This window comes from Oreochromis niloticus, linkage group LG8 (assembly GCF_001858045.2).
Source record: "Oreochromis niloticus isolate F11D_XX linkage group LG8, O_niloticus_UMD_NMBU, whole genome shotgun sequence".
NCBI lineage: Eukaryota > Metazoa > Chordata > Actinopteri > Cichliformes > Cichlidae > Oreochromis > Oreochromis niloticus.
This window is the reverse complement of record NC_031973.2, coordinates 15,279,413-15,294,716: the sequence shown is the minus strand read 5'-3', so window position 1 is coordinate 15,294,716 and position 15,304 is coordinate 15,279,413. Positions and strand designations below refer to the sequence as shown.

The window sequence follows — 15,304 nt, the reverse complement described above, 5'->3', positions numbered from 1 at the left end:
TAACTGGTGTCTCTTTCCACAATGCACGTAGGGAATTAAAGTTCACCCGGTCCTGCACAGTTGGCAAGGTGTGCCTTTTTAATATGGAACCGCGCACCTGTAGAATGACCTTTGCTGCAGTGCCAAAAGAAACAAAAACGTAATCAGGACGATTTTTGTTTGTTTTTACCTCTGAGTATCCAAATAAAAGGCATTTAATTTCAGGGCAGGAAAGTGATGAGCTGTCTCGAATGATTATTTGTGTCTTTCTTTCTGTCATTTGCTGTTTTTTTTTTGTTTTGTTTTTTGTTTTGTTTTTTTAAGTGACTGAGTATGAGAGAGTACTGACTAATTAAAATTTGATAGGATAGTCTGATAGCGCTCCTATGCTTCCCACTCCGCCATGCGACGCAAAGACCAGAGCAGAGCAGCGGGACACAGCAGAGCAACCACCCGCTAATCCGGGCGCTTTTTGCCGTTGAGATAATTAGATTACGGCGCACCGACGGTGCACCGATCACCATCTCTGCCGCTTGCTGCTCCTGCGGTACTTGCACAGCTACCATAAGACAAGTATTCTCTCTCTGACTGCGCATCGCCTCTCTCTTCCTTCAGCTGGTGTCGCTCGGTCTCCCTCCCTCTCCCTCCCTCTCTCTCCCCCCCTCTCTCTCCCTCTTTTTGGCTGGGAAAGCAAGGGAGAACATTAGAGCACATATACTGTTACTCTGTCTCTCCTACAGAGCTCGTAGTTATCTTGTGACTCCCACACTGGGGACTTAAACTAAGGGAGACTAGAGCAGAGGAAGACTATCTTTACCGCACGAAGGCGAAGAGCATGGCATGAAGAGCATCGCTTCTTTTTCTTTTTCTTCTTCCTCTTTTTATTTTTCTTTCTTTTTTGTGAATTGAAAATAAACTACTCGATGTTTCTCTCGTCTTGAAGGGACCGGCAACGGAATTTTCTCCTTCCTCCCTCAACACACACAAAAGTGGGGTCAGTCCTTAACCGAGGCGGGTGGATGAGTTGTGTGGATGTTATTTCCTGGATTTTTTCCACCGGGCTGTGTGTTACCGCGGCCCACAGACAGCAACAGTGTGCGGAAAAGTAGATTTGTGTGTGAAACATATATATGGCTTCAACGAAGACGACAAGGTAAGTCGTACAGTGCATCCAGTCGGAGCCCGTGTTACTTTACTGCCTGAAACATCTCTGACTTACAGTGTGTGTGTGTGTGTGTGTGTGTGTGTGTGTAGTAGTGACTTTAGTCACCCAAAGGCACCGCTTCTGTTTCAGGTATTTGCTCTGCTCCTGGCTGCTGCTTCTATTTCCAGAGCATTATAAACCCACACAGTTCAAACCCCTCCACAGGGGTATATTTTCTTTCTTTCTTTCTTTCTTTTTATTTTTGGTAGAGATGAAGCAATATGCATTTGTGTGGAGACAAAACATCGCTTCTCCTACCAAAATAGGGGGGAAAGAAGGCAGATTTACGACTACAGGCATAATATGACACCTGCACTGAAAAAAAAAGTCCATAACACAGTATCATAAAGTACTTTGAATACTGTGTTTATGGACCAGTGAGAAGATTCGCTGTCCGTGGTGCTGAAACTGGCTGATGGGATTATTAATGCTGGTTTAGTAAACTGACGTCGGCTTTATTCAGTCTACATATTTATAAGCACTCCAGAGCTTTAGTCCAGTTCAGATATCACCGAGCTATTGCTTATGATCCCGTAGCTGTGATCTTAACCAGAGTAATAGTAAATTTTAATAATTTCTTTATTGTCACCAGCACCATGCTTGTTTACGGGTATTTTTTTCACGCGTTTAAGGTGGATAAAGTGAATTAAGTTCTATTTGTGTTGGTCTTGAGGTTAAAAACCCATCCTAACCACGTGGTCTGTAAGTCACTTTTCTAACAGAGCGGCGGTGTTTCCGACACTACCTTGTAAGAGATCGCTCTCATGCCGTCTGAAAGAGTGTAATTTATTTTCAACAAGTAGAGCGTCCACGCTACAGTACGTGGGCTGTCTGTCGACTGCCTATTGCAGCGGTCCCGTCCAAAGCAGGTTACCTCACAGCAGCCTGTGTGTCTCGGATTATGAAAAGAAAGAGAATCATCCGATTACTTTAAATTACTGCAAGCTGTCGCCTCCTCAACACAAAGCAGATAGCCAGGGGAGAAAGTCAGAGGTGGCATGAGCTAGGAGTGATGTAAAGTGTGTGTAACAGGTACAATATGGTTTTGTGGGGTTTTCTTTTCTTTTAAGCTTCATTATGATGCTCCCATAATTCCATAACAAACCTAATCCCGTGTCATCATATTAACCTTTGTATTATGGGACTCTTGCTCAGTCATGTATGAGAGTAGCTGGCACACACAGGTAGAGGTAGGCAATCAGTAATGACAAAAAAACAGAATTGCTGCGGTGCCATTGTGAAGCCAAGTAAGAGGCTGTGTAACAGTGTACTCAGTGGATTATGTGGCATTGCTTTCGTGTGGCTTCCTGTAAATACGCAGACACACAGGCAGGTGTGTGTGTGTATGTGTGAAGAGAGGGTCAGACAGACAGAATGTGTTTTGTGAACCTGGGACCCATCCACTCCTCACCATGTCAAATCCTGTTAGTCACGCTGGATGACAGAGGCACCAGGACTTCGATTTAAATAACTGTGGCTTAGTCCTTGCCTACAAATGGGAGATTTTCTATGAAGTCATGTTTCACTGTGTGTTTTGTTGTTGTTGAGTTACTTACTTATTAGTGCAGAACAAATTTACTTTAACCTCCTCTCCATTTAACAAAGCCTTGTTCTTCCTTCACCTTTTCCCCCCAAAATACCCCCAAATAAATATTTTTCTTTATTTTTAACTTAGTTATTTTAGTTTAGCACTTACACTGTGATCATTAACCTTACATTGCAATTGCCTTGCTTAAATCATCAAAAATCATGAGCAAGCAACACACATATTAGAAATAAAATGTGTTTACTGCTTAAATCTTAATTCTTACACTGGCTAAAACACGTCATTGTTCTTGTGTTCGAATTAAGGTGTAGAAAAAATTAAGCACAGATTCAATTAAGCACAAATATTTGTTGTCCTAAAAATGTTAATGTGATCTTTACCTTCAGACTTTTTGCTCAAATCTATTTTTGTTTTACAAGTGTCTTCTCAAACTGTTGAGGAAAATAAGCATGTCTTTTCCAAGTAACCTGGTCGAGACATTGAGTATTTTGTGATTTGACTGACAGAAGCTCTTCTGTGCTGTCAGAGAGACAAAGCTCTGCTGAGTTGAGGGATTATCATTTCAAATCTGGCGATACTTAATTGATGCTTTCCATCCAGTTTTTGCAGTGGTTCTCAATCGGGGGTCCTTGAGACTCCGAAAATTCAAACACACCTTCTGGCAAGGTAACTCCTCCTGCTCTGAATCCCAAGGTTCACAATTAGGTGTGCTACGTTAGTCGTGCTACTCCCAGTGCTTATCTCTTTCAGTTGTCTTGTTTTGACACGAATGCGAGGTGATGTCATCGTATCACGGATCTAGATCTTAGAGTTTTGTTCTTCGGCTCTGTACAGTACAATCCACTGCAATAAAGAACTTTTTTTGACTTGAGCTATTAAAAATGCATTAAATGTCAAAAGTTTGAGAGGAGCTATTAAAAAATCAATAGAAAATGTTTCATATGGTACCAACATGAATTTCACACATGATGAAGCAGAAAGCCAAATGGATCTCAAGAATGTGATCGTCTATGGGAAATGTTTCGGTCTCTGGTGTTTGAGCTTGATGCCACCATCTCCAGCAGCTGTTGCTCGCTGTTTGTCAAAGGTCTGTGTTAGAAAGGCTGCACCACATTCTTCACATTAATAGCTTATTAGATTGCTGCCATTCATCCAGCCATCCATACATCATACTAACTTTCACTTCTATGCACTTGCGGGAGGAAGCCAGAGTACATGTAGAGAACATGCAGACTCTACACAGAGGGGTCTAAGCCAGCCAGTCGATTCAAATCCAGGTCCTTCTTGCTGTGAGGCAACAGTACTAACCATTACACCACTGTGCTGCCATTTTTCACCTGGCAGTGAGCCTGAATTTCGTCATTACAGCAGTTGTGAGACCAGTTTGTTGTTTAGTGTGGAACAGATGCATATGGAGGGCAACTGGTTATGCTGATTTCTACACAGTTTCTCATAGGTGTAAGAGCTTAACACTCATATCATTACAGACACGTGGAAATGCTCCACCAACAGTATCATGCACTCCAGCATCAATAAAATGCTTAAAAATACTCCAACCCCGGCAGCTGTCTTAAATTCACACCTTAACCACAGTTTTGGTCAAAAGGTTTAACCTCAAAGTTTCCACTTCTTCATTTAAGATTTCATCACAGAAGGTTTTTGACCTTGTGCAGCCTACCAACATGTAAATGGTAATTATCTGGAGTTTGGGAATTATCTGGACTGATTAAACTGTCACATTCAACTGGGAATGAACGTCTGGGTTTAGCACCCTCATTCGTCGTGCACCTCACCTTTCCCTGTGTCAAAGGATATTTTGGCTCTTAAGTTCCGTTTTCGTAAAGACAGGAGAGTATGCCTCCAAACATCGGTGCATTTTAAAAAGCACCTTTCACGACCTTCACTTAAATGCTCAAACGGATATTTGCATTTCATTGCAATGTTTCAATCCATGCACCAGCACCGTTTCACTTTTTGTGCCCGACTCACACCACTCCTTAAGCAAGACTAATTCTTAGACTAACACCTGTTCTGCCTACATGTTTCAGCAAACAGAGCGGTTGTATAAGACAGTTGCAGTTACTGATTTCTTACTCTCTTTGATCATAACTGACACAGATAGCAGTGTGACTTAATCATCTGATTTATTTCCAAACAGGGCATTGTGGGATGGTTTTGTTACGTCCCAATTTCTTGCGAGGGCTAGAAGGGCTTAATCTTTTGATTCCCTTTATTAATTCCAGCACTAACTATAATTGCAAAAAAGCCTTATTATTATAGTTTTATTTACATCAACACCTCACACTTGCAATATCTGCTCACTCTGCATTTAGCCCAGTCCCCCCCCCCCCCCCCCCCAAGTGGCCAGACTACCTATTAGAAAGATGTCATATTGAATTAGCCACACTTGTGTAAGCAGGTCTGACTATTCATATTGCTGAGATCTGCAGTTTCTATGCGTGTGTAAAGGTATGTGCAGCCTTTGGAGACATTCACCAATTCCTTGTGTATATCAAAAGCATATGTTCTCTACCAGATCCTATTAGGGATTTTGTGAATGTGCTATACTCTCTTCAGTGCCTGTGTATTAACAGTTGACTGGATCCAATTTTTATGTCTATAAATGATTTTTAAATACACCCCATGATTAAAAGAGCTTGTGCATTTGTTTCCTTTGTTCAACAGGACTCATTTTCAGTGCTTCTTTCAAACACAGTTGTTTGCTGGGAGGTATTATATATTTGGCATAATGCACACAATAAGCTGTTATAGATATAGCCTCTCTGATATAGTCTGGCATCTGCACACATGAGTAGTTGCAGCAAATCTAAACCATTTTTGGTTTATACGCCACACTTCATTAGGTACAATTCTTCAACTGCTCCTCAAGAAAAATATCTAATCAGGTAATCACATGGCAGCAACTCAGTGCACTTAGATATGTAGACATGGTCAAGACGACCTGCTGAAGTTCAAACCAAGCATCAAAATGAAGAAGAAGGATGATTTGAGTGACTTTGAATGCAGCATGGCTGTCGGTGCCAGACTGGCTGGTCTGAGTATTTCAGAAACTGCTGATTTACTGGGATTTTCCCCACAGCCATCGCTGGGGTTTACAGAAAAGAAAAAACATCCAGCTGGAGTTCTCTGGGCAAAAATGCTTTGTTGATGCCAGACATATGAGGAGAATAACCAGACTTTGAGCTAATAGGAAGGCAATACAAACTCAAATTACTACATGTTACAACCAAGATATGCAGAAGAGCATATCTGAATACACAGCATGTTGAAGCAGATGGGTTACAGCAGCAGAACTCCTGTCAAAACAGGAAGAACAGGAAACTGAGGCTGAACTTCACTCAAGCTGAACAACAGAATACTGAAAAAAACTTTCTCTGATATACAGAGTCTCAGTTTCTCCTGCCACATTAGAATGGTATGGTCAGAACAACAGAAAAGCATGGATCCATCCTACCTTTTATCAAATGTTCAGGCTGCTGCTGATGTAATGGTGTTCAGGATGTTTTCTTGGCACACTTTAGGCCCCATAGTTCCAACTGAGAATCCAATCCCACAGCCTACCTGAATGTCCCTTTGTCACCACAATGTAATAATCTTCTGATGGCTGCTTCCAGCAGAATAACACGCCATGTCACAAAACTCAAATAATTTCAAACTGGTTTCTTGAAAATGGCAACAGGTTCACTGTGGCCTCCACAGTCACCAGATCTCAATCCAACAGAGCACCTTCAGGGATGAAAGGGAGTTTCACATGGATGTGTTACTGAAAACTGGCAGAAGCTGCGTGATGCTGTTGTGTCAATATGGATCAAAGTCTTGTTGAATTTGTGCCACAAAGAATTAAGGCACTTCTGAAAAAAAAGAGGTTCTGAATCAGCACTAGCAAGGTGTACCTAATAAAGTGGACAGTGAGTGTATATTATCACATGCTATCTTTTTTTTCTAAGTAAGAAATAGCTATTTATGATTTCAGACAATTCTAACAGATCTACAACAGTTAATTGCTGTGCAGTCAGCGGAGAATACAGAAAACTCACTGCTGGCAGCACGCTTATGAAGAAATCAAACATGGTGCCCAACATAATGAAATGCATATTGGACGCCAGTCTAGTCTGTGAATGTTTTATTTATTCACAACAATAAAGACAAAGACGCAAGCAAGAGTTTACTTGAGCTTATTTGCTTTATTCTTATGTGGGCACTTCACACTGGGTAAAGTTTTGCCCGACTTCAATTGTTATGCTCCGGCTTCAGTGCAGATGTGCTGATCCTTATTGACATTTTGTTATTCTGTCTGAAAGATTGAGTTTATATTCAACAATACAACCAAGCTGATTGTGCCTAACAGGATTATCTGCCAGCTTGCCAAAACACTGCCTGGAATCTGCATATCTGGCAACGCAGGCAGGAGAAACAAAGAGACAAATTAGCAAAAGCTGTCGAACTTATTTTCTTTGTGGCCAAATTTTCATTTTGTATATTACTTATGAAGGGTGTTGCAAATTTGATTGAACTGTGCAAAACAAGCAACCACTTTTATTAATTCTAACATGCAAGGAGGGTTTTTAAGCAAAACAAAACACAAACAAAAAGAGTAAAGAAAAGGAAAAACAAGCCAAGCGAATTCAGATGTAGTTGTTGTCATGCTTACCTTAATGTCCCACCCCAGATATCAGTTCCCACAAGACCTGCAATTTCTTAAACTGGGTCAAAAATTAGTTTTTAGTTGTTGGTTATGGATTCCTGCACTTGCAACTTTACTAGTGTGAGTCTCAGGGTGAGATTAAATAAAACTAATTTTAATCCTGTGTGGTAAAAGTTCTGAGAACCCCCTGCCCCAGTTTAATACCCTGAGTAGCTTTCTATCTGATCAGGGGCTCCTAAAGCTCTCCAGTCCTGGACGCAATTTAGAGAGAATTTGTCAATGAGTCTTAGACATGGTAGACACGGTACAATGTTTCCTACATGGATTCACCACCTCCGGTGTGGATACTTACTCATAATTTGACATATTGATGCAATGATACATGGCCAACAACAGTTAGTTCAATAGCAATCTTTTTAGTGTGGATGAGATTTTAAAAATAGGACATAACCAATGGGCAATGACTTAATGAAGTACCAGCCTTTCACCCATGTTGCATCCACCTAGGGCGGCATCCTTTTTCATCAGTGTTCTCAAAACACAGCTGCAGCAGTTATTTGAGGTCAGAATCCCATTTATTTCTGAGTCTAACAGCATCTCAGGGACAAGATGAAGATTTTAGTGTAGATCACATTAACATTAATGTAAATGGACGCCATATAGACAAGACTGAGAGGTAACATCGATAAAATGATTATTTCTCACAGGAAATAGTATAAAAGAAACGGGCTCCTGGATATACATCCATATGTAAGGGATTAAATTATCACCATTTGGTGAACCTAATTGCAGAGAGTCAGGTCTGCAGCTTCTTTGCATAAACCCTGACAGTCAGCAGACGTATTTGACAGGTTACTCAATAGTGAGTTAATTACAAAATGACATATTTACACTTTCTATTGTTAACATGCAGTTACATTTATAGCTGTTCCAGTCAATATTTTGATTTGGGCAAAAAGATAAAATGGCTACATGCCATGACTGAAGTGTCACTGGTGGTGACAAATGCAGATAGCATTTTATACAGACTTTGCAGCTTTCCAGAGCATCTTAGACTTAAACTTATTGCTGTGGTTTTTCAGACCTTACCTTTGTAATCGATGTTCATTTCAGGAGCAGCAGCTGGCTGAATACTTCATCCTGTCTGCTCAACACCACATGGCGCACAGATGTAGTAAGCAATCAGAGTAAATCAGTTACGTGTTTGTGAGGGTGGAGACCAAAAGTGAGCAAAAAATGAAGTTGACACTTGGCCAGAAACTTGGCTCAAAGTTGCCAGATTCAAAGGTGAGTATTTAGGGTCTACTTTAAAAGGCCACAGCGTGAAATGCGTTATTTGTGACTAGGGCTGCCACGATTAGTCGACTAATCACGATTACGTCGACTATCAAAATCGTCGACGACTGATTTAATAGTCGACGCGTCGTTTGAAGCTTTGTAAGATCACAAAAGACGCAGGAATAAGTAGTAGGATTTAAGAGTGTAATAACGGACTGAAACAGAAGATGGCAGCACTGCATGTACAAGGATGCCAGCTGCCGTTAAACCCCGAAGAAGAAGAAGGAGGAGTAGCTCCGTCCCAGAATTCATAGCGCAGCCCAGCTCAGTTTCCAACAATGGCGGCAGCTAGTTAGTTTTAATATTACTCTTATTATTCTTTCTGGGTCACAAAATAACTTTAACATATTTAACATGTTTTCAGGCGAGAATGTAGCTGTGTAAACCGCAAATATCTGCTCAGTTTATCAAGACACCACATATTTTCAAAAGCGCTCCGACGTTTTCGGAGACGTCTGTTACCCACTAGCTCGATAGCTAGCCGGGGGCAAGGCTCACTAGCGCCCGTGAGAACACCGGACTCCCGGCAAATCGTTTTCAAACCCACCGCGGTCTTTCGCTACTCAGGTTAAACGTATATGAGTCACTTAGATAACTTACAAATGTTATTGTTTGGCTTTTTTTTAGTATTTTATTTGTTCCTGAGTAAATCGGTTTGGCGGAGATTAAAGTTATAGGTTTTACACAGCAGCTAAATAAACGTCAAGCAGACAACTGATTATCAGAAGTGTGAGATGCTTGAGAATATACTCCGGGGTCCCGTTATATTTTAGATAGCAAGGAGCAGACAGCTGAGTTTATTAAACTCCACCGAAACAATCTGCAAATGTCATTAAAATTTAATAAACTATCATCTTGTCTTTATTTTTACTTGGCACATACCTTAAACACTTAAAGCTGTAAGCTAATGATAGTTATATAAGAGCAGATGCATGCTGGTGCAATGAGCTGTACGTTTTACGTCCAACGGATGCATGATCTGATTAGTCGACTAATCGCAAAAATAATCGGTGACTAGTCGATTATCAAAATAATCGTTTGTGGCAGCCCTATTTGTGACGTGAGATTAATATTCTTAATATCACAGAGATCTATGCCTTAGTGTAATTCATGTAGCGTTCATCCTTCGATAACTGTTTTTTAGGCAGTGGGGAGAGGACAAACAAGTAGTGAACAATACATTTTTACATAACAGCACTGTAAACTTAGATTTCTGGAAGCTCATGAAACATCCAACAGTTACAAAAGCTGTTGTGTTCACTAGTTAGTTGCTAACTGTATCAGTTTTAGATGCTGAGCATGCTTATTTCTGAGGTTTTTTGTGTTTTCTGGGGGTTTGCTGAAAATATCTGCCAGCTGCAGTTGAAAATAACTATAAGAGTGGTGAGAGTAGCAGAAAATTTGTGGACGGTTAAACAGTGATCCTTTAAATATTGTCCGTAAGCATAGGCAATACTTCCTTTTACTCAGGCATCTGGAAAATCTTTAATAGATAGAGATAAATAATTCAACAGCTGTGCATTCCCTTCCAAACATAACCCTCTGCTGTGCCTCAGATAGTCTTTTAGCTCTTCTGTAGAGTGAAGGATATGCATTCATGTATTATTATTACATGCTGTATAGGATGTGTTGTTTATTACAAGGCAAACACTTTATATATATTACCTATTATCGATGAAGTCTTGCTTTCCCAGAGAATTTGCTGCATTTGGACAGTCACAGATGATCGCGCTGGAAAGTTAGCATTTCTCATTTAAGATCTGAAGATGCTCTGGGGCTGTAGTGTGATACACTCCAGAGTGGTAGTCACTTTTAGCTAAACACACTCACACACACACACACATCTGCAAAAAAAGTAACTGACATAAATAAAACAAAGCACACGGTCTGAGTGAGATGTGATTTATTTATGCATTTATTGGTGATTAATTTGCTGTTTTCTGTGTGTCGGGGACAGAATACACAACCATCTGCAACAATAGAGTGTTTTTGTGTATGCGTGTGTGGGCGTCTGTGTGTTCGCGGCCACATGCTAAGCCACAGAAGGTTTCCAGTGTTAAGTCTCCCCTCTGGCTCTGTGAGAGAGAGAAGGAGGGAGATTACAGTGCCTATTGCCAACTTCAAAGTGTCTACTGGTGTTGTGCCAGGTCAGCATGTTTACACAGGAGAATTGGTGTTGGGACACACACGATCATAGGCACACGCACACACACACACACTCTTCTGCATGCACATGTGTAGACACACCTTATCGCCTGCTCTGGCTCCTGAACATGCACGCACACACAACGCGCACACTGCCCAGAGTGTATTGGTCTTATCAGTGGTCCCAGTGAGTTAGGGGAGGCATTTAATCAGGGTCAGCGCACAGCTCTTGGCATCAAACTGATTCCACCATCTCTCTCTCTCTCTTCCTCGTCTTTTTTTCTTCTCACCGCTCACTCTCCTTTTCGTGTAGTCGGCTAAATATTGCCCAGCAACAAAGTTTTGTTCCGAAAAAGTTAAAACTGGATCACCGGAGGCTTCAAAATAGTTTCACTTTTTATAAATTCATAAACTTTTCCAGCTACTTTTGGAAAACATTGTAATACTGTTGCCGCCTTAACAGTTACTCATTTGGACCTGTGTGGTAAATAAAGTGGTTTGAGTTAAATCAATAGTTAGACATTCAGGGAATTGCACATATTTGCTTCTGCTGGTGGAGTGTTACCTAAAAGGGCTGCTACTGGTTATTTTGGCACAACACAACAGATGGAAATTGAGGTCCAGCTAACCTGGATCTGTCCAACAGGTACACCTAAAGAGACCAGCTACTAAATTACAGCCGACATAAAAATAGATAAAACCTTTTTTAATCACAGATGTGTGTATAAAGACTGGGTTTGACCCCCTTTTATCTTCAGATCTGCATTAATTCTTCATGGCATAGATTCAACAAGGTGATGGAAACATTCCTCAGAGATTTTGGTCCATATTGACATGATAGCAATTGCTGCAGGTTTGCACATCCATGATATCTCCCATTACACCACATCCCTAAATCTGCTCTATTGGACTGAGATCTAGTGACTGTGGAGGCAATTTGATTGAACCAATTAGAGATTATTTTAGGTTTGAGACTTTGCGCATTATCCTTCTGGAAGCAGCCATCAGATGGGTACGCTGTGGTCACAAAGGGATGGACACATCTCAGAGAGGCTGTAACATTTAACAACGCTCAGTTGATACTGAGGGGCTGAAAGTGTGCCAAGAAATGATCCCTCAACCATTACACCTCTGCCACAAGCTCAAACCATTGTTACAAGGCAGGATGGATCCATGCTTTCATATTGTTTACTCATCTTGTTCCTAATTCTACAATCAGTACGCAGGCTCTTCAGACCAGGCAGCATTTTTCCAATCTTCAGCTGAGCCTGTGTGAATTGTAGCCTCAGCTGCACCTGGTGCGCTTCATCTGCTTTAAGGTTTGGCATGTTGTGGATTCTGAAATGCTCTTCTAAGTTAGTTGTAATTACCTTCTTGTAAGCTCAAAGTAGTTTGGCTATTCTCCTGTGATCTCTCTCATCAGCAAGACATTTTTGCCCAGAGAACTGCCGCTCACTGGATATTTTGTTTCTTGGAGAAATGAATGTGTGAGAAAATCCCAATAGATCAGCATTTTCTGAAATACCAACAGTCATGCTACACTCATAGTCACTTAGATCACGTTTCGCCCCTATTCTGGTACCTCTGCTGGATGTGTTGGCAATAGGTTCAAATCACGGGCCAGGGTATGTGACTAGTAAGTGTCCCCAGGCCAGACCCTCAACCGCGTTGAAGAATCAGGACATGCTGATGACAAATGGACTGAGAACATGGAATTGATGTGCTGCGCATTGCAGGATGAATTTTAATAATTTAGGAGTTTGACTTTTCCTTTGTTGAGAAAACAAATAAAAACACAAAGAAGCTGAAATAAACTTGGCCATCTTTCTTCAGTACCGAATCTTACAGATTCTTACCGGTGATTTCATTTGAATAGTTTTACATTTTAAATTAATTCTACAATATTTTAAGGTCACGGAAAGAGAATTTTTGTGAAGTAATACACAAGAACATAAATTGACAAATTGTGGAAATAGGGAAAGACAGACCGACATAACCATTCATGTTAAATGCCAGTTTTGGAGACTTGACAACAAGCTTAAATATGCAGCAACTTCTAAAAATCCTTGCAGTTTGAAGGTTGCGGATCTTTTGTTTAGTCCCTTACTGCCAAAATTCCCCACATTCCAGATTACAAAACATCTTGTTGGGAATTAACATGTCTTTACATAATAATGTATTATAATGAGTAGCTTCAACTGAGCCTCATTCAGACTTTTCTTGAAAGACAATATGGCACGACTGAGCATCAAGTGGAATCCCAGGCAAGCAGTAAGATTTTAGTAGGATCAGCAGACTGTTATCTGAGCCGTTTTGTCAGCTGTGTCATGTCAAACTGGGGCAATACTTTCTTTGTTTTCACGACATAAAAACATAGTGGATTTATTTTTTTCCCTTTTTTCAGAGCATTAGCAACTTAATGTTCCTTAATGTACAGGAGTTGATGTATGTTTGATGAACACGCTGTGACTAAGCAGATAATTGAAAACGCAAACACTTAGTTTGTCACCTATTTCCCTCCTCTGTGTTTTTCTCCTGCCCCCTTTCCCACAACCTAAAACCGACCAAAACCTTTACGACCAATTATTTTCACCCGTTCACCCGTGTGTTCTCCCCCGTCCATTCTTCATTCTCCCCGCTGTTGTTAATATTTAACAAAGCTGTCAGATTTGAAGTGTTTTGAAGATGGTAAGTGTTTCTCTGTTGCTATCCCGTATAATACTCATGACCTTGTTTTTCAAGGCAATGTTCATTTAAGAAAGCAGTTGAGGTTTTTTTTAATGTTCTTTGAGACAACAGCACTTTTGCATTATTGTTGACTTACTTGTTTTTCACTTGTTTTTCAAGTGTTTAGTGTAAATATTCTCACAAATTATTAAAACACTCTGATGGGAATAAACCAAGGATCCGAATCTTCTTTAACACAATGTAACATATAACAACGCAGGATCTGTTTTCACCAGCTGCAATCACTGGATTACACATTTGCTAATTTATTCAGTCACTTCATTAATAAGTTATGAAATAATGACTGAAACGGAGCTTTGCGCCCAAGTCCCGTGTGTGCCGATCAGTGCTCTGCAGATCATTGGATCAGCAGCGTTGCAGCTAGACTCAGGTGACAACGTTTAAGCAGTGTTGGCAGCTGTGGATTGCTTGCAAGCCTGTTCCAGGGCAGTATGTCAGGCCTGCACAGCGAGGGTAGGAATTAGTTCACTAGGCTGACAGAGGCAGGTTATATAAGTCTGAAATTTTAATGTAGGGAATTCACTGAGAATGGAGAGCCCTGGTTGGAGGTAACAGTGGTATGGGTTTGATTCCATGCCAGCTACTTCCAAGAACGCGTTATAAATGTGTCCATTACTCCTGAATACCTGCTGTTAACAAAATGGACAAAAGTAGCCTTGAAGTGAATGAATTTTGAATTTTCAGGGAAACATATAGCCTATTAAAATGTAACACTGCAGACAGAGAAGAATTCCAACCCACATTTTTTTTCCATCATAGACGTCTGTCACAGCCCAGTAGACATTTCCTTGTGATAGATGTCATTCCATGTATGCCCTACAATAAATGAGTGACAGTGGTTTCCTTCCTATAGACTCCCATTTTACAGGCTATAAATTTATGCTAGCTGTTTAGCCTTTTTGTCTTCAATTACTTACCAAAAGTAGTTTGTAAATACATTTCAGAGTTTCATTTTAAACTCTTTATAGCATGATGATATAGCTCATCATTCTGGTTTTATACAAGATGTTCTCAGACTTAAATAAAGAAAAACATAAAAATATACAATTTATTAATTTAAGGGACACAAAAATATTAACGGAAAACCAAAACCATCGTCTCTTCTTGTTTAAGCAGTGAATAGGGACTCTGAACAATTAGCTACAGTATAAAGCAGGTACCACTTTTGAATGTTTAAATGTTTAATATCTCATTTTGGAACCCAACTAGCGCACGTCTATGTGTGGCTTCTGTTGCAAGCTCACTCATTGTTAGCTGGAGTTTTTCCAAAAAAAAAAAAAAAAAAGTATCTGACTAAGTGAAATTGAAGCTGCTATGACATTAGAGGTGAAATCAACCACATTAAATGAGATGTGAGATTTATTGCCACCCGTACAGTTATGTGACTGTGAAATAATTGAGCAGAAGGGAGGTGAAGGCTATCTGACTGATCAGCCATGGTCACTAGTGGCAGCACAATCTGTCATAGTTAACACCTACTTACTCCATGTTAACCACGGGGCATGCCTCATTATTCACTCCCTCACATGTGAGAGGCAACATGTGAATACACCAGCACATGCACTATTACTATGCTCTGTTTTGTGATGCATTGCAAAGATCTGCCCAGGAAGAGAAAAGGAAAAAAAATATGAAGGCTTAAAGAAAGACAGGAAATAAATGTTCAGTCCACTAATCA

At 40.4% G+C, this 15,304-nt stretch overlaps 1 protein-coding gene across 4 annotated transcripts in view; it reads left to right on the top strand.

Moving 5' to 3' along the window:
- The first annotated feature begins 482 nt into the window (after window positions 1-482).
- LOC100711820 (protocadherin-15) overlaps window positions 483-15,304 on the top strand; it is a 211,969-nt gene continuing 197,147 nt past the window's right edge. Inside the window, exon 1 of one of the 4 annotated variants that reach the window (XM_025909838.1) lies at window positions 483-1,132. The gene's annotated coding sequence lies outside the window, so the exon portion shown is untranslated. The remainder of the gene's footprint in view (window positions 1,133-15,304) is intronic. The other 3 variants (XM_019362588.2, XM_019362590.2, XM_019362589.2) reach the window with 3 other exon arrangements.